Source organism: Metopolophium dirhodum, chromosome 2 (genome assembly GCF_019925205.1).
Source record: "Metopolophium dirhodum isolate CAU chromosome 2, ASM1992520v1, whole genome shotgun sequence".
NCBI lineage: Eukaryota > Metazoa > Arthropoda > Insecta > Hemiptera > Aphididae > Metopolophium > Metopolophium dirhodum.
In genome coordinates this window covers 16,311,382-16,339,059 of record NC_083561.1, presented here as the reverse complement: position 1 = coordinate 16,339,059, position 27,678 = coordinate 16,311,382, and the positions used below count along the sequence as shown (strand labels likewise).

Below are 27,678 nucleotides of genomic sequence, written 5' to 3'. Positions count from 1 at the left end.
ACAATTTTGTGAAGAGTTGAACAAAGAGAGATGAGTGCCAAGTATATTGTAACTGCAGGATTCTATCCTCTTTTTTTTCATTATAAATCCAACGAGGAAAAATGACCAAACTATCAAAAATATTATTCTCTTATGCAATAGTTCTATAAGAGGTTATGAATATTAGACGTGAACGTACACTCTAATTTTAATTTATAAACAGCAAAATGTATTTTTAAATGTATTCATACGTAATTTTGCTGTATAGGTAGTTTTATACTTAAATTAATATTAAATATATAAATGAAGAAGATATTATGTATGTAGCATTGTAGCTATATAGTAAGCAAACGACATAATTCTAGTAATAAAATAATTTCCTATTAATAAAACATTTTCTTGTAAGGGAATCATTTGCACGACCCACAAAATAAATGTTCATAATTTATTACGATACCTATAAATTTAAATTATTGATTTCGTGATTATATTTAAATGATTAAAAAACGGCACAATTTACTGAAGATTATTGTAATATAATATCGTGTCCTGAAAACAATGTAATCCCACTGGCCTTAAGTATAAGAATATTGAATTCATATTATTTTAAAGTCTGCTCATAATAAATCATTTACCTACCTATGATATTACACTATATAGCACATTTTAACTTCAAAATGCTAAATACTAACGAGAGCATACGTCATTTTGAACAATTATTTTCAGAAAATACACCGAGTCTGCGAACAGATAAATGGGAAAAACTGTTGAAACTAAATTGAAAGTTCATATAGGTATTGAATAAGAGATAATGTTTTTCTACAGTTTAATAAATACTGCAGCTACTAATAAATCGATCATTTTAATGTTCGGGGGTGTAGGGGAAAACAAATTGCCTGCAAAAACGAATATTTTAAGTTTGTAGTTTCGTAGTTTCTCGGTAGTGTAAACTCTTACAGACCTTTGTAGTTTGCACACAGATGCATAAGTCGTAAAAAATACACAATAGTCAACAATAAAATCGCCATTGCTATATCATTTGTTACCTCGTAAACCATATCTCACGATAAATTACTAAGAACAATAAAATTAACATTGAAGTCTCAATATTTTCACGACCAATAAATTTCTTAAAAAAGTATTACGCATGCATCGATTTTTCGTTATACTTCCTGAAAACGGCTAAAATCAAATTCAATGACACAAGTTTAATAGAAACATAATACAGTTTAAATTGTATTCCGTAATTCTATTGATTTCGGCGCAATATTTATTTTTTTTGAGAAATAAACACTTTTAAGATACTAAAAAGTTATGTAACAAATGCATTTCATTTGAAATTGAGTGGAGAATATACTTAAAAATGTTTGCGCGATTTTTTTATATCCTATGCATTCTTATGTACCTATGTACCAAAGCACATAAAACTAAAAAAATATATAAAAATGGGCATAGAAACCGATAATGAATATTCAATTATAATTAATTAAATAGAATACACTCACCCGAGAAACTTTAGATAATTTTAGCTCCGATTTAATTTGTCACTTCTCTTCGCGAATATACAATACAAATATCTAAAAATCATAAAATATAAATTTATTATTAAACATTAAAACTACATTAACATCTTTTTTTATTATATTACCTATAAATAATAAATATGTATAAATTGAAATAAAGAAACATGGTTTACACATGATTATGTTTAAGTGAGCAGGTTAAGCTTGTGTGTTCCACTGTTTATGTTAAATAATATAATATAATATATTATTTTATGTAACTCAACGCACTTCTAGAACCACATGAATATTTTATAGGAAAATGAATTATAATCAGGTTTTTTTTTTTACATAAACATGATGAATAAATAAATAACACTATTTTTAAATTAATAATTAAAATTACTAATTATATTTTAATTTTAAGCGTAAATAATAAGTGTTAAAATGGCACATACAATTACTGTTGTATGTATAGGTAGTAGGTAGTAGGTACGTCTAGAACAATATGGGGTTGGTAAACATTTTCGATAGTATGTATAGAATGTAAAAGATTGAATAATGTATTATTCAATTATTTTATAATTTGAAAAATAATAATAGATATGCATTTTGAAATTATTTGCTGTTTTAACCTATATTTAATTGAACAATTATATTGTACTAAGTAACGTTTTAACTTCACAAAAAAAGTGATTTTTAAACTTTTAAACACAATTAATGATTTTATGTCAAAATACTGAACATTTCACCTTTACTTTTCTACAGTAGGTATTTGTAATGATTTTTCCTCGAACTATTGGCAATTTTGACAAATCCGAAAAATACTATCCATGTTAAATTTTTAATTGATGGACAATGGACATGTATGAAACTTTCAGACCATTTTTCTTACTTCAAAAACTTTTCCTCCAAAAATACACAACATTATCAAACAATTTCTTTGCTTCTGTTTAAAATCTAATATATATATATACGTATAAACTTCAAAACAAATTGTTTTCTGAGAACTAAAGGCTAAAATACATCAAAACCGCACATGGATCATATTAAATTATATATATATTTTATATAACAAAAAATATAAATTCAATTTACAAATCGATATTAAATAATAGGATGTACCTAAAATCAAGAAATTTTAATAATGTTTATCGGAACTTAAAAAAAAAAAATCCCTTATTACAAATTATATAAGTACCTAATAGTAAATTTAAATTCCAAGAGGAAATGTAACCATTTTATGTTAAGACGACTTTCTCATTAAAATACAAATATTTAATTATCTTTATTAATATTTTAAAAATATGTACTGTTACTTGTTAGTTGTTAGTTATGATTATGTGTGTTTTAAATAGCAATCCAAAGCAAATATAAGTCACAGTGGATAAATGAAAAAAGGTGAAATATATCGACGATAATAATATGTGTACACAACTTATCAGAAAACAGTTCATATCGGGATTTGGGAATATTGAAGTACAAATACAAGTATAGAATATAATAATAAATGTAATGAACCCACATCATAATCTGCACGACAGCCGGTAAAATACGTTCTATACTTATTACTTTATCGTAGTGTATGAGTAGAACAAAAATAAAGTGAAGAAGAAGTGCGGATACGTTACATAGCGTGAAAGTATGGAGGGACTTCAGGCCTACGGGGCTCATCAGAGGGATTAAAATCTGTCTTTTGGGTCCTTTGTTGAACGAATTTTATCAAAATTGAACCAAATTTTCGAATTTTTTAATTACAATAACAGAACTTATAAAAACTGAACGATTAATATCAAATGTCAATAATTAGCTCAAAAAGGATCATAATATTAAAAAAATGATGCGTCTTTACTACGGTATTACATTCTTAATTACAACAAAAAAATAAAGTCCATTAATCGAAAACTATTGTTTATTTTTAATTACCTATGACATTTTTGCGTAATATATTTTTAGTTTTTTCTCGATTCCCTATACTTTGAAAAGTACAGGGAATCTGTTACTTATAACCAACTAACTCCGATTTTCTACCAGAAATCACCCTAAGAGTGGAAGTTTGAAACATATTTTTTGCTCCCAATTTTGGTTACGGACAAAAAAAAACTTAAAAACACATAGGTATCATTGTAAAACAATTACAATAATCGATCCACTCACAATCTAAAATTATACATTAAATAATTTGGTTGGTAAATAATTATTTGTTGAAAAAAAAAGTTTAGGTTTTAGGTAAACATTTATATTGTGTAATGTGTAGGTATTTATAATCTCGGTTTAGAGAATAATGGTTAATTATTTAATAAAATAATAACTAACTTTTGACACTACATTATTTTTTTTCATTTTGTAATCTTTTAGTAAGGTATTATAAAAGTTCTCGAAAAACGTATAAAGACAACTTAACCGGTAACTGTAACATCCTGTTGCCATTAAGGTTTTTTTCATTCCATACCTTGCGGATATCCGGGTATCAAAGTATAAAAAAAAATACACTGGTTAAATTATACTGTAATTCCATTAACAGGACAAAATTCAATCCAATGCTCTACAATAAAAATGCTCCATATATAGCTGAAATTAAAACAATCATTCACGGCAAAAAAAAATTGAATGTACCTTTAGTTGAAATATATATGGGGGTACAAGGGTAAAATTATATTTTGTTTAACTTTTAAAACTTGAGATTTAAAGTGTAAAAGTTTTTATTTATTGTATACAATTTTGCCTTAAACATTTATATTATCAATAGACAGATATTATAATACCCATTGTTTATAGTTTTGTTAAACGGTATAACTAACAATGAAACATTGATATAATAACCAAACACCGCTACATATTTGTCTTAATTATTATAATAAAATATTGTGTTAAATAAGTAATAACTATAACATACGTAGGTAGTAGGTACCTATACTAATTATTATTATTGTTATTAGAAATGTTTAGGTTGATTTCGTTATTTAAAATGTTGTAACTTTATTATTATTGACTATTAGGAAAGGCAAATATAACTTGTATGTTACGTTCACAAGATAATATTAATAATGCAAAGTTTATAAAAAAAAAAATATAGATTTTGGCTATTTAGTTACACGTAATTAAATTGACGAATACAATAAATGTAGGTATTCTTCTGATCATTGTTGACGATTTGAATAACTATTTAACAATGAAAAATATCTAAGCTTTAATAACGAACTTCGTATACATCCAACGCGATGATTATAATGGTGCTAGCTATGCCCAAGCGCGGATACTGGGAAGGGAGCTAGGGGGCTTTAGAAATCGTATTCTTATATATTATGTATTTATTTCTAAAGTAAATAGTTCATTCATAAAGTACAAAACAAACCATATTCGGACTTAACTACGTTATAACATGTTTATTGTTTAGATAAAACGCAAACCACTAGGCTGCAGGACTAGACATTTTTTTTTTTTGTACCTATTATATTCTGAAACTTGGCTGTTCAACTTTTCCAAACATAAAATACAATTGTTATTTATTTTTATCATTCTTATTATTCAAGTATTTCAAATATTAATTTGCTGACCATTTCTCATTAGTATTTTAAAGAGTAAATACTCAATATTAAGACGCATGACGTGCTGCAGTGTTGCTAGAATGTTTATATTTGGTCAATCATCCAAAAACAAACATCCAGAAATATGGATTAAAGATCAATGTTTTACAGTCGATCATTGAAATGAATCACACGCTACACATCCATACCCACACAATACCTACAAATCAATAACATACGTTAAAGATTGTATTGTCGTTATAGATTTGTTTTAGATTATTAAACTGAGTTAATACAACCCAATCTAATAAAAAATAAACAATATTTATATATTTTATAAATCCAATAATAATAAATTAATAGAGGGAACAAGATTGAAAAAATATTAATAATAAGTTAACAAAATAGATAGGTACTAGGTACTGAATTATAAACGCTGTTCATTACTGCTCACTATATTGCATATTTTTTAAATGATTAAATTATAAACAGATTATTAAAAAAAAAAATTTATCATTATGCTGCTGTTATAGTTATTCATTGGTACAATCACGAAGAATTAATAGGATAAACAATGTACACCGTTCTAAAGCAAAATGCTTAAGACTGGTAAAAAAAAAAAACCCCTTTTGTGTATACTATGATTGCGATAATTTTAATTTTGAGATTAAAAATTTTAAAAGAATTGGTTTCAACTGTAAACAATTACTTAGAATGTTATGAACATTAAGCTATTAAATTCTAAATTCTGTACCGAATGAAAAACTACATGTTTTAAATAATTAAAAATAAGTAGCTTTTTGTTTCTTAGAAAAAAACAAATAAAAAGCAATTGAGATATTGGTATTTACTATTTACTTACCTATTTGGATTTTATAATACTGAAATCATAATAGGTATATGACAAAACTTTTTAATGAAATACAATCGAAGGATGAAATAATCGAAAATTATATTACTCGAATGGAAAATTAAACTATTAAATGACTATTTCATTTGTAATTTAATTTATTTTCGATTTATTTTTTACCCAGCCGAGGTTATTTTGATGTAATACAATATTACGTTCGTTTTGAACTTGGCTCTGAATATTTTAATATAATTATTAATTTAAATTACTAAAAATATTAAATAAATTGATTCCTGTTTCATATATTGACAGTATATTTATTTTATTATTCCTTTACACATATTTTTATTATTATTATTATTATTATTATTATTATTATTATTATTATTATTAGGTATATAAAGAAAATTCTAAATATTGAACATCAAATTTAATTCCATAATATAAAAGATAAAAATAACAATAATAACGTTGATAAGTTTTAATTGTATAGGTAATTATAATGCAATATAAATTAACTATTTAGAAACGACTTCAAACCAAAGAAACAAAAACTAACAAAACAAATAATATTTGTCAACTAAAATCGACCAATCCTATGGAATAATAGCAACAAACGCTACTCAAACGTCTTTGAGTATTATAATTTATAATATATACCATCGATTATAAAGATACCTAGTTATAAGTGGAATCTCAAAATGTTCATAATGATTTTGTTTAAAATACCGTTCACTAATTTATTGTAATATTTTATTTTTTTCTATAGGTATCCACATTAGAGACGAAGGGGAATAACAAAAAACTATGTGTTTGACTATGGAACATTTTTAATTCACAGCCATGACAAGAATATTAATTGTACAAAATATCCAGTAGGGAACATAATATGTTTAAGTGTATATTTTCTAACTTGTTTTACAATCATTCATTTTGATTTTTACATTTTGGATGATTTCTTCAATTGGTATAATAATATTATATAATATTTATAATAGGTAGGTATTACAGATAAAATAAATAAACCAATACTTATTTTACGGAAACAAATACGTAGTAGATACAGCTGGAATTAATTGATTAGCACTCGTCTAATATTTTCGCTCACTACTAGTTGTTTTATTATTATTGGTAAACATTTATAACCTGCAATGATTAATAACAGTGCATTTGGAAAACTGATTGAATGTAGTTTGACAAAGTGTTTTGTAAATCTTATTTTCAAATGTATAAAGAGCACATAAAATAAGTTACGACTGACTAAACTAAATAATTTGGAAAATTGTATTGAATACATACTATATTATTAAACCACCATGATTCTTGAATATAGTATGAAAAATAATCATGTATTAAAATGTCAAGTCTTAAACGACTTAAACCCAAAATTAAACGATAATTTTTTTTCTTGGAAAATTAATTATTCGAATATAATAAGTAAAAACAGAACCAAAGTTTATAAATAATTTAACTTATTTACAAATATGATGAATAAAAATAATTGTTGCCTTTCATGAGAAATTAATTTATATGATTAAAATATGATAAACAATATTATTAAACTATTAATTATTATAAGGTTTGTGTAGACCACGACTAACCTTAGCAGTTGAAGCTCTAACACGAATAAAAAGAAAAAAAATATTAAACTACAAACACGATTTTAAATATTGGAAGTTGTAACACATTAAAATAAAATGAAACATTTTTTTTTTTGGTTTTCACAAATTCTTTATCCTTGCGTAACTGTCACGATCTAAGTATTAACTGCAGTAATCATTTAATGTGCATCCACCACCCAGAGATGTGGAAACGTGGAAAAATGTGTTTTTATCTTTTTGCCATTAAACTTTTGGCACGTGAATCCGTTTAAGCAATCATTTTAATACAACTGAAGTCGCCAATTCTATACCTGTTATTCAAGTTTTTAATGTTACATGATACCTAGGTACTTGAAAAAAAAATTTTTGCATTTCTTATAAATATACAATTTACATAATATAAACATTAAACATACATAAAATAGTTTTTAAAAAAACCCAGAGAATTCGCTCTGCTGTATAGCGGGTTTAGACTTATCCATGTAATTGAGTAGGTCACCGTAGAAATGTATATGTTAAATTTTAATTTAATAATAAATCATTGCATACAAAAAACGATTCTGACCGAAAATGGTGGTCTCCATTTCTAAAGGATATTTTATAGTTTATTTATATTAAATTATATAAGTACCTACATTTTTTTACAACATTTTAACATCAAACGCTTATAATAAACATGTATGACTATATTATATTTTCGATATTTTTTTAATGCTGTAAGAACAACTTATAAGGAACTTCATATTAAATTCTAAATCTTTTTGACTTAGAAGAAAAATGTAATTAACATGAATCATAAAAAAACTAAAAATATTCAACAATTTATAATATTTATAAATAGAAAAAAATGTTACATAAATACTTGACAAAAGTTTCAAGTATCTACAGATATTCATTTTTAATTACAATAAAAAAATAAAATCGATTTTGTAGAAAAGCATCATTTTTTTCTACTTTTTTCCTGATTATTATGAAATGTACAGCAGACATTGTTACTTTTGATTTGTACCTACTCTGTATCAAGTAAATTCAATTTATACCAGAAACCCCCTTCAAAATTGAGAATAAAATCTTTTTTACTGCTCCTAAAAGTGACAAAAAAAATTGAAAATGTAAAATTAATAAACATTGTAAAATCACTAAAACGAATACATTTTCAAAAATGGACCGTTCTATTTTTTATTTTGTTTAGTATTATATTCATTATATCGACTATTGTCATTATAAGTAATAATACGATGAATGTTAGCATATACAAATTAAAAATATATCTCATATGCTTTAAACATGATTTTTATAAGCAAAAGTATATAATATTACACTATAATTATATAATACAGTGTCTGTTACAAAGTTGTCTACATTGTATGATCATAATACTTAACATATTATAAATTATATAACACATAATTAGTTGACTAAATCCAAGCAAAAAATAACTATAAAAAATTAAAACAATGTACCATCACATTAACAATGTCATGAATCATTACTAATGTTTGAAAAATTCAATTTTATAATTGCTAATTGGATGGTAATTTATGTATTCTACATAATTTCTAGTGATATGAAATATATTGTTTATTTTCACCCACAGGTTTAGAACGTTTTAACTTTGAAAAATGTATTCATCACACATTAAAAATGTGCATTAATAAAGACAAAGATTATATTTTACAAAAGAAAACTCAGAGAAAACTTTTTTAAAAAAATTACACCTACCTAAAAATAAATTCTCAGACAATACTCAGTTTTAAATGACAAAGTAGTTATAAGTAACGAATATTGTAAGTATAGGTGAGATATAATATTCCACAGTTGATTATTCAAAAATGACATTAAGAGAGAATAATATGAGATATGATGATTTGTCCACATAATTGGTGGAGTCTTATTTATTATTTATTTATTAATAATTAACGGGCTTATGTTATGATAATAATAGATATTATAATATAGAAATGATCATGATTCAAAAATTTTTATCTATAGTTTTCAGAACCTTGGAAAATTATTAAAACATTTCACTTAAAATAATTATTTAGAGAATCAAAACTGTTATGTTCTTACGTTTTCTAGCTTTATAGAGAGCTTTTTAAAGAGCCTTAGATACTTCTTCAAAGTCAATACTTTCAATCCCAAGTAATAATCATTAGCAAATGGTTTGATTTTCTTTTTCAATATTATATACAAAGTGCTAAAAAATGCAATCAATTAAATGATAGGACTGAAATATTTTATGAACATTTCGATTTAAAAGATTACATTAATTATTCTTGATTTCACTTTTAATAAAATGTTATCTTTAACTTGTAAAATCAATTCGGTAAATTGTTAAACAATAGGTATATGTACCTACATAAAATAAATACAAAATTATATTTGTTCGTACTTTAATTTGGCTTGGCACTATTATCAAAGAAAATACAATAATATTAGTCCTTTTTAATAACATTATTTTCAAAATGATAATATTAACAAACTACATAACATTGCTATTAACTATTATAAGTATCATAAAACTCAATAAAAATATAATAATCATATAATTTAATTTGAAACTATTTTAAGAATTATGATTTACTTAATCAATCGGTTTATCCTTGTATTCCCCTAAGTACCTAACTGTGTGTATATATTTTATATTGATGATAGTCATTAAAAAAATCTATTTTAATAGTTTGAGTGCTGACCTCAAACAACTGAATAAACAATATACATTTCGTTAGAGTAAAAATTTAAAATAGGTATATATTTTATTAAAACAGTTATGGCATCTAATTTAGTGTAAAATCAAAGTTTTTTGAATTCAGAATATAATTTTTAAAGAAAATACAAGCTGAAATCTGTGAATTTGTAAAAAAAACATTTAACAACAAAATACCGCGCCACTGGTAAATGGCTAATAAAAATCACCAATGTTATAAGTATTTGTAACGAATGGTTTTAATATAAAACTTGAACGCAGCATTTTTTCAAATTATGCATATACTTCAAAGTTCAAAGTTATGCATTTAGTTAAATAAATAAACAAAGACCACACATATTGCTGAATCTAATATAAAATAAATATTAAATATTGTTTAGGTACTAGGTAAGTATACGACGCGACACATTTTTCTACAGTTCTTGTACAATTAGGTATGGTAAACTACAGTGTGTTTAAACTATTATATTATTAAATACTTAGGGTAAGGAAAGCGGAATACGTTAATTTATTATAACGTTAACACATTCACGTTATAACATTTGCAACTGCATTTTTGATTTGAAATGATTTAAAACGGTATTTTATTAAATCCAAACAAAAAAATTACCTACTTAGTCGTTAGTTTTTGATTAAATACCCAATTTTGTAAAAATATGAATTTATTCAAAAAAATTGTTCGTATATTATTCAATTTTTTTTTTAAACCACTATCAGTAAAATGTATGACGATCTTTATATTTAAAAAAACCTATTTCAAATAACTTAGTAAATAACTGTATATCTACTTCTGACCTATCTAATATAAATATAAAACAAATCAAATCTAAATTGTTTAGTTCCATTTTAGGTACTTAAAATCTGATATATACATAATAGTACATAATAATACCTTACTACACTGCTTAATCACTTTAATTAGCATACACAACATCAACACATCACAACTAATTATCAGCCATATAATTAAAATCTCTTTCATAGATTCCTGGGTAGGTCGACATAAAGTTAATCGGAGAAGCTGACAAAAAATCAAAAGAAACTATACACTCTCTTCAGTGACTCTAGAATTACGTACAAATTGCGGAATACACATGTTTAATGTGTGAAATTGTATTGGCTAATAACCTAGTTGTTGGCTAAAGTACTTAATGTATTTTTAAATAAAACAAAAGAATAATAATAGTACTTACTATACTGCAGATAGTAGAATTAACTCTATATTTTTAAGATAAACTTGCCAGTACTAACCGCTCCTTAATTTGAGAAGAAAAAAAGATTCCGTAAAGCTAAGATATCATTAGTATACATTATATTTCTGTTTTGTTTATTTTTAATTTTTAATTTTTACTACCTAAGGGTATTTAAAAATATTATTTATACTTCAACCAAATTTACACTACTCACACGAATGATATAAAATGTAATATATTTATTATTTACTAACTGATCCCGTGCATTTCGTTGCCTATTAAAAATACCAACTCTATATGATTCAAAATTAGTGTTCAATTCGTAGTTTAATACATGGCGTAGTGATGTTCAAAACTTCCTGCGACATATTCTCGTGGATTTATCTTATCTTAAGAGTCAATTATCAAATATTGAAATATATCCTATAGATCTTTGGGATAATGTAGCTTTCTGATAGTAAAAAATTATTAAAATCGATTATGTAGATTCAGAGATTACCACGAACAAACAAAAAATTTTTCTTTTTTATATATTAGAGGATAGAATAGTATTCCTGACTATTTCATAGTATAATAATATAATAATACATTATATTTATTGATAGTTCCTACTTGGGATCTAAAAATTGAATATCACTCTCAATTAATAAAATCATTCTCTACGTATTGTCAAAAATTTCTGTTAAACCACACAGAATCGCACAGCGTTGCGATTAATCTTTTCGGCAGTAAAAAGGAGAATAGTGTCGATCAGTTTATGTCAAGAAATAAATTTAAAGCATTCCTCCAAAGTAATATTTCATAAAGATGCTATTTCTTGTAAGATACATTTATTGCGATGGTTGAAAAAATATCCATTATTAATAATTATATCAGCAAAATTATTCGTTTAAAATTTAGAAAACATGACAATAAATAATTTCAGAAACAATGAAAAAGTATAGAACCAAATCAATTTTTGGGGGATAATATATTGAATTATCCAAATCTTTTAAATGTAAAATCAACAAGCAAAAATAATACATTTTGGAGGACACCATTAATAAATTCAATTTTTTCAAATAGGATTAACCTATAAAATATATAAAACAACAAACTTACAATATTCACATTTGGTTTATAAAATCAAATGCAATGGCTTACATGAGAAATAATTGATAACTTGGAATATTTGATTATGCAAATTATTTAAATTATAACCAGTTGCCAAAACCATCTAAATAATATTGTCATTTAAATTATTCGACAAAACAAACCCTAATCATTATAACGATGGATCATGAACCCATTACTAATCAAATATCATATTTCTTTGAAATAAATAACTACCTATAGCATGAATTATTATCTATTTTGTTTATTTACATTGTTTTGACAATCCTTGTGCGTCTAATTGTGACAATATCTAGAGTTCCTGCATTTGTAGTTTTGAATATAACAAGATAGAAATATTGATTTTACAAAATTGCTTTTATTCAGAAATCACTTGTTAATTTAACAAAAAAAATCTATCAATATGTATACTATTTAACACTTATTTGTTTAAATTTAACAAAAAATAAATGTTTACTATTCATAGATTTTACTCAGAGTAAGACTGTTACACATTTATTTATTATATGGCAACTGGTATGTAAAACACACATTTTAAAAATAAATCCATTGCACTCACAAATATTTGTCTATTTATTCGACGTAAAATATTAAAATTTGTATACGTTAATTTATGTTTTTACGATGAGAATAAATATAATTTTAATTCCGATTAATATAATAAAATAAAAGCTTTCTTTAACCAAAAAAAAAAAACTTCAAAAACGGAAAAGTAATGAACGATTTCTTTATAAAACCATTAATGAAACCGATCAAACGAAAATATGAATCACGGTCTGTTGGCGAGAGTCAATTTCAGACCTCAGAACTTGTGTTGCGCTTTTCGGAAAAATGAAAGGGGTGGCGTCCGCGACAGATGTTCCCCTATGTGTGATTCGTAACGCGTGAAATTATTATTATTACTTTTTTTTTTGTGGGGCACCGTGCAATATTTTACAATAACACATTTTTTCAAACGAGTGTCACATAATATATTGTAAATCCAAGTCCGGGAGTGTACAGATTTAAAATAACAGTGCACCAGGAAACGCTACCAATGGCGGGGAGAGTGGTAAACATACGTGATTTATTATATATTTTTAAAAACAGTAAATTCCATTTCTAATTTGGGTCGGTTTCGTTGTCACAACACTGCCATTACGATATTATTATGACTATTAAAACGCGTTAACCACGAAGAGTCGCGGGAGATGACAACGATACTACATTTCTACCATAAAACACTGCACCGAGGTGTATAACAAAAACTATATTATAACAATGCCTATTTAATTTAGAGCAAAGGTTTAAAAATAATAATTATTATTATGCATTTACTCATATATTACGACTTAACTACACGGTTTTATTGAGAAATCCTCCTAATAAAATGGTATGTCGTAATTTTATAAAATCCCACATAATCGCTGTATTAGAATAGGTATAGCTATAATTATAGAACTGAACAATCACAGAAAGTCACTGCCGTGTTTCATATATAAGATAACTATTGAGTATCACCACTTCAACCCTACAATATAAGTCTTTATTGACACGCATTTCTCTATATAATATTGAAATATTTAACAAAAATGGAAAATGAAAACTGTCGAACAAATCATTAAGCACCGTGTCTTAAATCGAAAATAATAACGAGCACTACTTATATATAGTTGCATGGGGCCAGATGTTTATGATGAATATTTTAATTCGACATTTTTACATAAAACAGGTATAAGCATATATACTTTTATTAAAAAATGTGCAAACATATTTGCTTCCCTTGGTACAATATACCGTCATAACTCAAAAGTTGGATGTATTTAGTCGAGGGTACCAGATTGTTTTATCTACATAACGCAAGAATGCCATAATCTATCTAGGCCAATCATAGTCTGCGTAATAACATTGCGACGTTCTTTCAGTATTAGATTTTAGCGCTCCGTTGAGATCAATACTGCCACATTTTAAAACGTCTCTGCGAGTAATCTATTATTTCTAGTACCTTTGAAATAGTATTACTTTTAAAATGTAAGTCTGTCGTCGTAATTCAATTTATAGCAGATTTAACGTAACGTTTTAATTTTTGCGTAACTATACAATTGACATTAAAATAAAAACATTGACAGCATCTGCTAAAATTAATACACCTATATTTGACTTAATATTGTTTTGGTATTATACGTATTATTATTATTGATGTTATTATTTAGAAAAAATATAGTGGATTTTATTTTGATGACATATGGAAAATATTTTCAATAACACTAAAACAAAACGGTTGCATCATATTTTAACATTTGTCATATAAATGTATAAAAAAAAGTTTCCATGCATAGTACATTAGAAATATGTACCTGTAGCCCATTCAAATTGAATTTTAGTAATTATGTGTATTTCGATTAAATAACTTCTCCAACTATTAAATTAAATTAAACATATTCTCCAACATATTCAAGTAAAACTGTTTTAGCGTTAGTATAAATACAATTATATAATAATATATAATTCAAAGTATCATTATGATATAACTTTAAGATTAAAATTAAACATCAGATTTATTTTTAAAATAGATTTTCTTCGAAAATGTGATCATTCAGTTATGCCGCAAATGGTATTTTAATTTGAAATATAAATACGTTTAAATCAATTACAAGACTACGGTATGGGTAGGGTTATACATGTTAGAAAGCAACCCGCCTTTAGGGTCACAGTGTATCTCGAAAAAAAGGTAACAGGACTCAATTTAAAAAATGACCTTTCTAAAGCAGTAAAGGACAGACTGTTATCAATTTTCAATCAATTTATAGTACCACATAATATTTTATTATATGCAAAAAATAAATCAATAAATCTGGGTAGTTAAATATTGTTTGCAATTTATTGAACACATATTATAATATGGATTATAATCCACTGCTTTCTTTAACGTATAATAATTTTAATAAACATGTTGCTGGTTTATCGGGTATATTTTCCATAGAAGAAACGAAACCGAAATCATTTTTTTCCTAAGGCCAAAAATATGCTGTCATCGCCGGCCTTGTTTTTCTAATTTTGTTTAAACGCAACATGTTGCGCTTTGTTCTTGCGCATCATTCATATCGTGCAGGGTACCAATCTATACGAATTACATGATCCGTGTATAGAGAATCGGACTTTTAATAATTAATGGGCGTTAATTTTAATATTTTTTTTTTTTTGTAGTTCATTAAGTTTAATTATAAGTCATGCCGCGGTGTGTTCCCGGTGGAATTTGTAAAGCCAGCTGGCAGCGGTATAGGAAATTTTAAAACATTTTTATTAACGACATCCAATATACACGAGTAAAGAAATAACAAACGTAAGCGCTCTGGAAATAATTACAACTCGAGTAATAATAATCACAATTTTTTTTCCTCCTATAAAAGCAGCCGGGTATATATTTTTATTTTATTTTTTAATTTTGAGTAGGTATTTACTTGCGCATAAAGAGCACATCCCCCCCCCCCCCCCCGGTTCACGCGTATTTGTTTGTATCAACCATACTGTAGTTTACATACATAACAAAACCAATAATAATTATGAATAAACGTAGGTGCATATATATAGAGAGAGACAATGTCTGTATAGGCTGTATGTGTTACAGAATCCTAAGTACGCTCAGATATAGCCGGATTAAAAGCGGCCCGAACAAAAGGGTAGTATGATAACCTCAGAAAACCAAAACCATAACCACCGTTTTTGTTACAGTTAATCCTCTTAACGAAACATTCATTGTTACCGTGCGTATAATAATATAAAAATATCGGACCATTTTTCCGCATTAAAAGACCTTTAATGCCACCGCCGCTCCTGGTTTATGTAATAGGGCAATTTTTTTTTCCACAATAATAGAATAGAACAAGACTCAACAATTTATGCATTCAAAATCAACGATTATATTTTTTTTCCTGTTTCCAAACGATGGATGGTGGCCGGCATTATGCTGTGGTTAATGTACCGTTAATAAGGGACACATGCACGACACTTTCGCGTATTTTAATGGCCCATGAACCCCAGCTGACTAACGGGGTCAAAAATGTTTGCAATTTGTCTCTGCTGCAACTAGACGCATTGCAATGAATTGTTGCTTATTATTACACACACTAAGCCAATCCGGCGTTATGTGCAACTCCCCTCACTACAACAATAACAATAACTATATTAGAATATTATCATAACTTTTTTTCATAACAAAACACTCGTATTTTCAGTGAGAATATCTCTATAATATACCGGTCGGTCTATCGATTTCATAAATGTTATATATGAATAGAAATTGATTAGGTAGGCACCTATAGTATTATTATATGGTGGAATGGCTTACGCGTCACTTGGTACTTAAATATACGCTCTTATTTCACTCGTACAAAAATTGTTTATTTATTTTTTAAATAATACAATAGTTTTAATTAAATGTGTACCTAATAATCAACCAACCAATGAATGACTATATCATATTAATTAGCGGGCCAAACAGGTACATTTAATTAAATATAATATTTTAACTTCCGTTGATTTTTGTTACTTATATGTACTATATTATACTTGTATTGCTAATAGGTCGGTAATCAAAAAGAATCATTATTCGTACAAGTCAAAGTTTAAAATTGGAAGTTAGTCGTAAGCTCCAGTGCCAAAACGTTCTAGAAACACATATATTTTATACATTTCTAATTAATTCCTAACTTTTTGTGTTTTATTTACGTATTATAAAACTTGTGTTCAAAGATATTTAGATTAAGTAAATTTCGACTCGAACCTTAGATGATTCAAATTAAATACTTTTAGATATAAATAACCGTTTTAAAGTTAAAAGAATAATACAATATATAGTTTTGAATTATAAATAATAGCTGATAGTTTTGAATTACAAATAATAACTGATAGTTTTTAATTGTGAAATATCAAGTTTTACATAGATACCCTTTTAAAGAATTATCGATTGATGCAAAAAACATGAGTAAACTTATAAGATAACCAAAACTTTTAATTTAAACTTTTGTTGTTAAGTACGTACATTCTATTATTTATGACGAATTATCTATAGACTACTCAATTTTACTAATTTTAATTGAGTAATAGGTGTTTTGTGTGTTTTAAAGTATGCGCAATAAACTTTATATATAATTATAACGTGTTGTTTATATTGTAAGCACTGTTTTCTCTTTCAACACGGGTCTTACTTTTCAGAAAATATTAATAGATTTATATAAAAATGTATGATACATTAATAATATTTATAGGTAAATAAACTATACAGTATAAGTACGCTATACACAATTAGTATATATCTAAAATTGTAACAGTATGTATATAATGTATGATGACATATTAAGAATATTTTGTATTGCAAATTGCAATAGGTACCTACCTACTTTTATGGACATATTAATAATTACTTAGTCTTGGAGATTATTGAAAGAACCCACCCAGTAGTGACACTTCCTATTGACTTGACTAGGCTTTGATTTTGAATATTTTAAATCAATACACTTCATGCTGAATTCAATTTGACGCAATAATATATAATATATAATAGTTTTCCCCTAATATTACACGTTGTCTGTCATTACAAAACTATACAACCTACTTTACTATATTATGTATAATACGACCATTAGGGTGTTGCAATTTTTAACAATATATACTTTGAGTAAGCAAGTCTGATGACGCATTCAAAAAAATATATCATAATATTTACCCCACTGAATCAAACATGTCGTTTAATATTAATACATCCATAGACTATACATATATACTATACAGCATTAATATAAATATATATATAACATATTATATATCCTAATAGCGAGCTCTCATAATAAAAAAGACGCGACAAGTATTTAAAATTTTACTACTGGTATCAACGGTTGAACGGTGTTGCCTGTTTAACGATGTTATAATAATAAATTACCGAAAAAACGTATCTCGGTAATCGAAATTTTCGGCGAATCTAGAACAATATTTCCAGCCCTGGAAAATTGAATATTTATTTAAAAAAATATGTTTGTAATTTTGTATTAGTATAATAATAATAATAATAATAATAATAATAATGATAATACACTTCAATAAATCTATATTCTTTTTATATATATTTATTTTGTTCTGGTTATATGTCGAGTCAGTATTTTAATTTTTATCCAATCAATAACAGACTGTTTAATCGTTATTACTTATTACAAATTATGTCGTGTGTTTTTGATTGGGTGTTATTTTTTAGGTCCGTAATTTCAGCATTTTGACCATCTTTATGTTCTATTTTATGTTTATATGTCTCAATTTTTTAATTTTATACTTCACAACTTTTTCAATAAAAATATATAATACTATAAATAGTAATATTATTTATACTAAATATATCAGATTATATTTTGGTTTATTTCTGGCCCCTTCAAAAAAATATTAAAACTATAATTTTTTTACTAAGTATATATATTTAATTTAATTTTTAATAAATATCGATCAAATTATCTGTATTGAGTACCTACTTGAATCCCTTAAACATCTTAATTACGTTGCACCTTCGTGAAAAATAAAATTTGTAAACAATAATTCAAATATTTATAATGTTAACATAATTTAAAATACAAATTAAAAATCAAATGTTGATGATGGGTAGTACATTATTTGAATGTATTTGTAAATTTCCGAGATTATATGTAGACAATTTCACTCTTTAGAAAATGAATGATTGCTGCTTACCTTTTTTTTAGTAAAATTAATTTACAATCTATATAATTTTCACATTCGATTTTATCGTATTATTAATACGGTTATAGACGCACCAATATAATTAACTCACAGTTTTGAAGAAATCACTTTTTGTATAAAAAGATTTAAGATTTTATAACTGTAATACGTAATAACTATGAATGATAAAATGCTAAAATGACGTGGTATGAGTTGTAGCATCAGCATGAAATGTTTAATTAACTTAGAAACATTGTAACCAAACCATAAAGCCTCGGAAGCTTATTGTCGGAAAGTAAAGAGAAAAAGAAACGGGTACAAGAGAAAAAACACTTTAGGGCCGGTAATCAAAGTTTTACTAGTATTTTGCGGCGTTGCTGTGTATATATACTAGAGATGTCGAGGGCAAATTAATGGAAGAACCATTGCCGTGTGTTTTTCCCAGTGGATATTCACTAGGGCTGCAAAGAAATTAGGGAAGGGTAAAAGAAAAGGGAGAGTTATATACGTGGTCTCTAGAGAAATAAAAATTCTGATCAAATATAAGTCGACCGTGGGTGTGCGTTCTCCTTCTTTTGTATGTGAACTATAAGACCCCAATATGAAATGAGCATTAGGAGCCCTTCCGATAAATTGATACTTTCCAAATTGACGGGAAATTAGACCCACTCAATAGTTCATGCCAAAGAGTAGTTATATCATGTCAATTTGGTAATGGCATTTTCATAATAATTTTAGACTTAGTGCATAAACATAATACTCAAACAAGAAAAATATCTAAGAAATTATATAAAATATTTTTAATGCTTTTAAACTACTTTACGTACCGGAAAATTATTTTAATATAAGTATTTATTATTATTTGTATTTAATTTATAAACATAAACAAAAAAAAAATGGAAAAGTTTTCAAATTATTGTGTATGAAAAAAATATAGTAATCATGCTGTATAAATAAATAATATATTATGTACATAGTTAGCATAACAGATTAATTATAGATATTGGAAATAAATGTGAAACATATTCGATTTCAAGGAATAACTCTAGGTAACTTTATTTTGTTTTGTGTGTATTTTAGTATTTATCTATACAGTATATATTAAACTAATTAAACTTAATTTTTTATTTTTTATTATTATTATTTACTCAAGCCATTATTAAAAACAAATTTAAAACTTTATTGTTAGGTAGGTAATAAAAAAACACCCTAAATTAATATTTGAAGGTCTGATTTTACGTTTCTAAATCAACCACCAACAACTATTAACTTTATGGACAACATTCATTAACCTTAAATAAAACGCGAACTCTAATAATAAATAAACACAAGGGGTAAATTTCATCAGAAGTGGTTAGTATTTTTTCCCAAAGTAATTGATTAAAAAAAATTATTTAAGAATATTTACAAATAACTAATTAGCAGTTTAGTTATTACTTAAGTACAGTTAAGCACTTTTTTATTTATTAAGTTTGCTTATAAATGATGATATAATTAATATCAAATTATTGATACTGACAATTTATCAAAATTTAATTTATGTGATATAATTATATAAATATTATATACTTTACATATAACATTTTAAATTATCCAAACAATGTAATTACGATAAATACATTTTAAATATATGTATCTATTCATTTATCATTATTTTATGTTTTATTATAATGTCCTACGTATATTATATATGGAACTTTATTTTGTTGATATGTTTAGCTTTTTGAGGTGTTAATTCTCTAATTTATATTCTATATACATTTTTTCATTTGTTAAACAAACATTGTTATTATTATCATAATAAAAAAAATATAAATATAATATACTATTATGGATTTAGTAAACTTGACTAAACTCCAAGTTTTAAAAAACCAAAAGTTACTACAACGTACATTCTGATCCCTGCGGTCAAGCTAGACGAAGCCTCCGTGAAGTGTAATTTTTATCACTGAAAACAGATTTTGAAGTTTTCATCAAAAAACACATTTTAAATTCCCCTAGAGAATATCTGAAAAGTTTTAAATAACACTTTTATAGACAGTAATGACAGAAAATAAAATAAAATATTTAAAAATCTATAGGTACATTGTCCCCATACGGCTTATTGGTATGTATTTGTGTATGATAACTGTATTTTAGGTTAAAAACATAATAATGAATTACTAATTTAAAACATTTTATAAATTTGTTAAGATTCAACAAACTGTCAATGTTATCTTAAAGAAGAATTTAACATACAATTCACAAATTATATTTATCGTTATTATCGTAATCGATTAGCAAGATCGTTTTTTTTTTTTTTTAATTATTTTACACAATAATATATACAATCTGTACAAATTATGCACAATTAGCATATTTGATGAGAGTAACAATAATACCTGAGTAAGAAGGCACCCACTAGTGGCACTTGACAAGATCGTTTTTAAACTATGGATCTAACAAAATAGTTTAACATATTCTTATTTTTCTTTAACCAATACTCAGTACTTGTAAAATGTACTGATAAACTTTTTGAAATTAAGAAATGTTACCTATGTTTTAGAAATTATAGAAGCATGAGCATAATATGGGAGTCGAAAAGTTGTATTGCCTCACGTTTATAATAAACATATCAATAGAATAATATTTTTACAATATGTTGATAGTTGTTTTCCTATAAGTTTTTCATTACACTTGGAGAAACTGTTGATAATTAATGAACTTGCTTAAAGTAATATATAAAAATGCTGCAATTTAAGTTCGTGTTACTACTGGATAAATAGTAGGTAAACACTCAACAACTCAACGGCACGCTTTAGAGAAATATGCCATTGTAGATACTAAAGTTTTGAGCTTATTAATAGAGTTAGCATACAATATATTATTAAGGTGTCATTGTAATTTTGTACACAAAAATACGCTCTACGGCAATAATGATCCTATTTTGTAGAATTAACCAAATTTGATAATATTTTTTTACTAATAGAAGGTAATATTTTACAGACCGCATCGAACTCCGTTTAATTTTAAACTCAAACTTTATAATGTGTTTTCAAAATACAAAAATAATACAATTTTAGGCGTTTTGTTTTTAGAAATTATAGTATATCACTATGTGAAATAAAATAAAAAATTGGAGTTCAATGTGGCCTGTAGGAAATTTTTTTCTTTTAGATAAAAAAATAGTTATCAAAATCCAACAATTCTACAATGTTTGAGAATTATTACCGTGAAATATTTTTTTTCGATATAATATCCCCCCCCCCCCCATCCATAAATAGGTATCGGGCAGTAGATTTGTGAAAAAGTATTATAATTAAGATGGCAACTAAAATATAAAATTTAATTTTCAAATTGTATAGAATTGCGGAAAATTTGAAAAACTGGCACTGGGCCCCTTAAATACGATGTTTACCATATTTTTCCGAATATATCGTTGAGCAAGTATAAAGATATATTATATACAATATGGTTTGGGGGTGTCGGGGTTCGTATGTGTCGTGTGTATAATATGTTCCCAAACATTTTACTGTTTTCATTGAAATTACACATACGAATATTATACGATCTCCACGATACAGAGACAATAAATTGAAGTGTTAACTATTGAGCAAAAAAATATCACAATTAAAGGTCTAATTACTAATTACTAATTCACTGCATTACAAACCTTATATTTATGTTTGTTTACCTACGTATAAAATTTTAAAACGTTTCAACTTTTCAAACTTTTTCATGTCTATTTTTCTCCGATAAATGCATGTTCTTAAAAATATATCTTAAAAACATCATCTTAAACTTTTTGAATTTAATATAAATCAAAGTTGGTAAATATTTGTCAGCAACAAATATATTTTTGCTCACTATACACATCGGTAGATAAAATGATGTGTTTGTATGACGTGTTTATGTAGAAATCGTAGAACTTTGGCACTTAACTCTTGCATGAAAAGTTTCATGTTTCCCAGAGGTCAATGATAAATTTTCTCAACTCCGTTTTTTTTAACGCGTGGTCAATCAAAATATATATTTTCACCAAATAAAAATTTCTAAATATTTTGTCATTTCTCTCAAGAATTTGTTAAAATATTTATACGTTTATAAATACTGATGCATATAATATGATATATCTGTATTTAGTATAATTAAAAATCTTGTTACAAAGTTGTTACTTATAAATTTAAAATAGTAAAAGTGTTATATTATTATACTTTATAATATATACCTATACCTAGTATACAATTTTGTTTTAATACTTATAGTTCATAATTATATGTAAGTAAGTATAGTAATAATATTATGTTCAAGATTATAAGAATATAAAATAAACTATAATATTCTCATTTGTACAATATATTATAACATAATATCAGCTGTTTGTAGAATAAGCTACATAATTTTTAAAATGGTTTAACATAATTTATGAACCAATTTTATTTTTAGGTTTTACATAGGCACCTAACAAAAAGTAGAAGATATAGACACCCAAATGGTTATTTTTACCTATAATTGATTTAAAAAATAAAATGTAATAACTTAATTAAATATTTAAATAGCGCCATAAATTATAATGTTATAAAACATTTTTAGATTCTGAACGGAGCTATAAATGAATTGGTTTTACAATGATCAGTATTTTTTTTTTTTATTTGTGTCTGTCATCACTTTTTAAGACAGTGTAAAAATTATTGAATTTTCTTCAACAGCATCTTTTCTGATCGGAAAGTGAATCTAATTGGTACTTAGGAGGGTCAAAAATATTTTGAGGTGTTTACGGACATTTTCAATTTTCAATTTTTTTCTATAAATGTCAATAAAATTTTATTCGTTGGGTCAAAAACCTTAAACATTTAATACTAGGCTACTGATATATTGTTACAATATCAGTTGCAAAATATTAAAAATACTTAGGTAAGCACAATTTTTTTTTATATGCAATTAAATTTTGATTTTTAACGACATTTATCAAAAATTAAAAATTGAAAAATGATTTTGTGGTTAAAAATGTATAAAATGTTCAAATATTAAAGCTAAGAATTGATAATTAAAACGAGGTTCCCCGTAAGTAGATATGTAACCAAAAAATCTAAAACTAATAAAAAAAATTTTTATAGTAATTTTATGTTCAAATTTGGACGAAATACCGGCTACTGTATTAATAATAACAATATAATTATAATATACAAATATGTTTAATTTTATTAAATATTTATAGTTAATTATTATTAAATTTAAATTATACCTAGACAAAAATAATTTACTAACACAATTTTTATACAAAAAAAGTATATGAATCATTCAAATAATTACATTGTTTTAATTATGCTAAAATAATTTCCATAAAAATAATATTATTAAACACAATATGATCCCATTATCAAATAGGAATTTAAAATGTTAACATTTTTCAAATTATAAAACATCACGAGCATGAAGTTTAATGTAGTTACTAATTAGCAATTAACATAAAAAATGCATTCTAAATTGATTATTATTATACTAATTTCGAACAACAGTTAAAAGTTGAATAATAAATAACCCGTCTTGTAATATTTAGTCGTACGATTCTCATAAACATATTCGATCCAAAACATGGATCTTTTTGTGCTATCCTAGGGTACCTAATACCTATATGTAATCATGTGAGTGCATTTTACTGATTTGAGTTTATAACGATACGTCACCGTAGTTGACAAGATGCATTGGAACGTGAAAGGTGTTGTGTAACACGTTTCCAATACCTAACCATCGTAATATTGTTATTATGCGTACACCTATTTACGCGTGTCTTAAATAATCGGAGTTATACATGTTAAGGGTCCTGCGAGGATGGATGAGGTTCGTTTACATAGAGGGGTTGTTCTTTTGATTACTCACTTTGATGCGATAATTTTCGCGACGAACCGTCGTCGGTCGCCGAACGATTCGAATGATAGAAACAACGATTTAATCTACAACAACGACAATGTCTAAGGTCGGCAAAAAAAGTCGTGTCGTGCAGTAGGTCATCAATAAATTATTGCTGTTGTCCGGCCGATATCTCTCATTCGTCCGTCGCGTGGTAAATCGTCTATTGGACGACCGATGAGTATTCGCGTAAATCTTGCCGTCAGAAACAGCCGGGCACACGACGCGCACGACTTGCGGATACGACGAACGAGCGAATTAACGGCAACGTTCGTGAGTCGGTGTCTGCGGCAGCGCGGGAACTGATCGCAGACCGCGGGCAACACCGGCTTTAACCTCGTGGTGATCGGACCGACAACAGAGCAGAGCGAGCCACCGACCGAACCATCCCTTCGGCCTCATCCCTCCGCCCACGGCGTCACGTCGGAAAACATAAATCCCAATGTTTACCGTACGGTGCCCATGTATATATATATAGGATATAGGTACCTACGCAGAACGCACACGCATTATTATTATTATTATTATTATTGTCAAAAAGACGGAAATGCAATTTTTTTCGTTTGTTTTTAATTAAATTTTGACCCGTGTCCCTGACGACACGTTCTAAAAATACCATAGGAGATAGCCCATATCCCGAAAAAAAAAACAAATTGTCTAGTCCTTAATTCTATTAAAAATGTAATTATTGATGAAAAATATTTAATTACATACCTATTTAATATTATTTTTCACAAAATATTTCATTTTAATGAAAAATAAAAATAAAAAACAAATTTAAATTTAAAACTATAGAAGAAAGTGCAATATAAACACTTCTACTTAGGTAAATGTTAAGAGGAAAAATGTTCATAGATGAAGTCGGAAAACCCCAAATATCCCATTAGCCCCCCAAAAATGTTTTCTCACATTGATTGATGTCAAAAATGTTAGCCCCCCCCCAAAAAATTTTAAAGGATTTGCTCCTATGAAAATGTTACAGAAATATTACTTACATCGTACATTATATAATAATTATCTATCTTCTGTACGTCGTGATCGAAAATTAAATATTGATTATTAGTAATCAGGTATGAAATTAGTCTGTCCATCTTATGATAATTTTATGAAGCATACCAAAAAACACAAAATAAAAAAGTGGGAAAGTGGGTGTCGCTCTGCTGTACAGGAGGTTACAACTGAGTCACTGTAATGGATAGTGTTAAATTTTAATTCAATGATATAATATCATTGTATAAGAAAAACGATTCTGAGCGAAAACGGTCGGTCAGCCTAGCTATGGTATATCGATATTCCTAAGTATATTTGATGATATTATTACGAATCAAATAATTTATATATACGTATTTACGTGGAACCTTGTTTTAAATTTTCAATCCTTAGCTATAAAATTTGAAGATTTTTTACATTTTTAACTACAAAATATTTATTAAATTTTAAATTTCATAAAATTTGTCAAAATTCAAACTTTAAATGCTTATAAAAAAAATTTGTGCTTATGTATTTTAAATATTTTTCAATTGCTATTGTAACGATATATCTGGAGCCTTGTATTACTTTTTCACGCTTTTTGGCCCAACAAATAAAATTTTATCGGTATTTATAGAAAAAAAAACTAAAAAAATTAAAATTTGAGTTAAATAATTTTCAAAATTGTACGGTGTATATAAAATGCTTATGTAAACATTCAGTGAAATTTTCAAGTATCTACAGTCATTCGTTTTTGAATTACAACAAAATAAGAAAATCGTTACATAAGAAATCGATGAATATCAAATGTTGTAAAAATATGAATTTCAAACGCTCATAAAAATTTAATTTGACTTTCTTGTAAACATTTTTTTTTTTTTTGATAAAGGTAGACAAACTTAAGAGGAATCTTATATTACATTTTCAAATCTTAGATTTAAAAAGAAAATTACTCAAAATAATTTACAAATGTTCGTCATTTTTACGTATTTTGTCAATATTTGAACTTTAAATGCTTATAAAAAAATGTGGCCATGAGTTTTAATTTTTTTAACGAACTAATAAAATTGTATTAATATTTATAGAAAAAAAACTAAAAAAAATGGAAACTGAAAATGTCCGTAAACAGCTCAAATAAATCAAAATATTTGGAAAATTTTATGGTGTATAGAAAATGCTAATATAAACATTCAATCAAAATTTCATGAACCAACAGTAATTTGTTTTAGAGTTGCACCAAAAACCATCGATTTTCTCAAAAACAAGTTGTGCATAAAAATTACCGTTTTTCCTTAAGTTTAGTTTTTCACGATGCTTTTGAAAATTACTTGGAAATATTTACTTTTGACCTCCCCAAAGTATCAACTAGATTCACTTTTCTATCAGAAAAGATACTGTTGAAGAAAATCTAAGCATTTTTACTGTCCTAAAACTGTTCATCGTGGGAATAGAAGAAGTCACTATTATCAGCGACACACATGGGCGTAATTTGGAAGGTGGCCGTGGCAAAGGGGACAACTGCCCTCTCAGTTATTTAACTGAGGAGGAAATAGTATCTTTTAATTTATAGATTTTAAGTTTTACTACAGACTGCCCCCCTCCAAATAATTTACCACAGATTACGCCGACACATTTATGATTTATCTGTGATA

The 27,678-nt window shown here is 26.1% G+C and overlaps 1 protein-coding gene across 4 annotated transcripts in view; it reads right to left on the bottom strand.

Annotated features, from left to right (window-relative positions):
• LOC132938699 (connectin) overlaps positions 1 to 25,368 on the bottom strand; it is a 269,490-nt gene extending 244,122 nt beyond the window's left edge. The window contains exons 1-2 of one of the 4 annotated variants that reach the window (XM_061005683.1): positions 25,028 to 25,368; positions 1,485 to 1,556 (exon numbers count right to left, since the gene is read on the bottom strand). The gene's annotated coding sequence lies outside the window, so the exon portion shown is untranslated. Of the gene's footprint in view, positions 1 to 1,484; positions 1,557 to 7,459; positions 7,631 to 25,027 lie in introns of those variants that run through there. The other 3 variants (XM_061005684.1, XM_061005687.1, XM_061005688.1) reach the window with 3 other exon arrangements.
• Between the last annotated feature and the right edge of the window lie 2,310 nt (positions 25,369 to 27,678).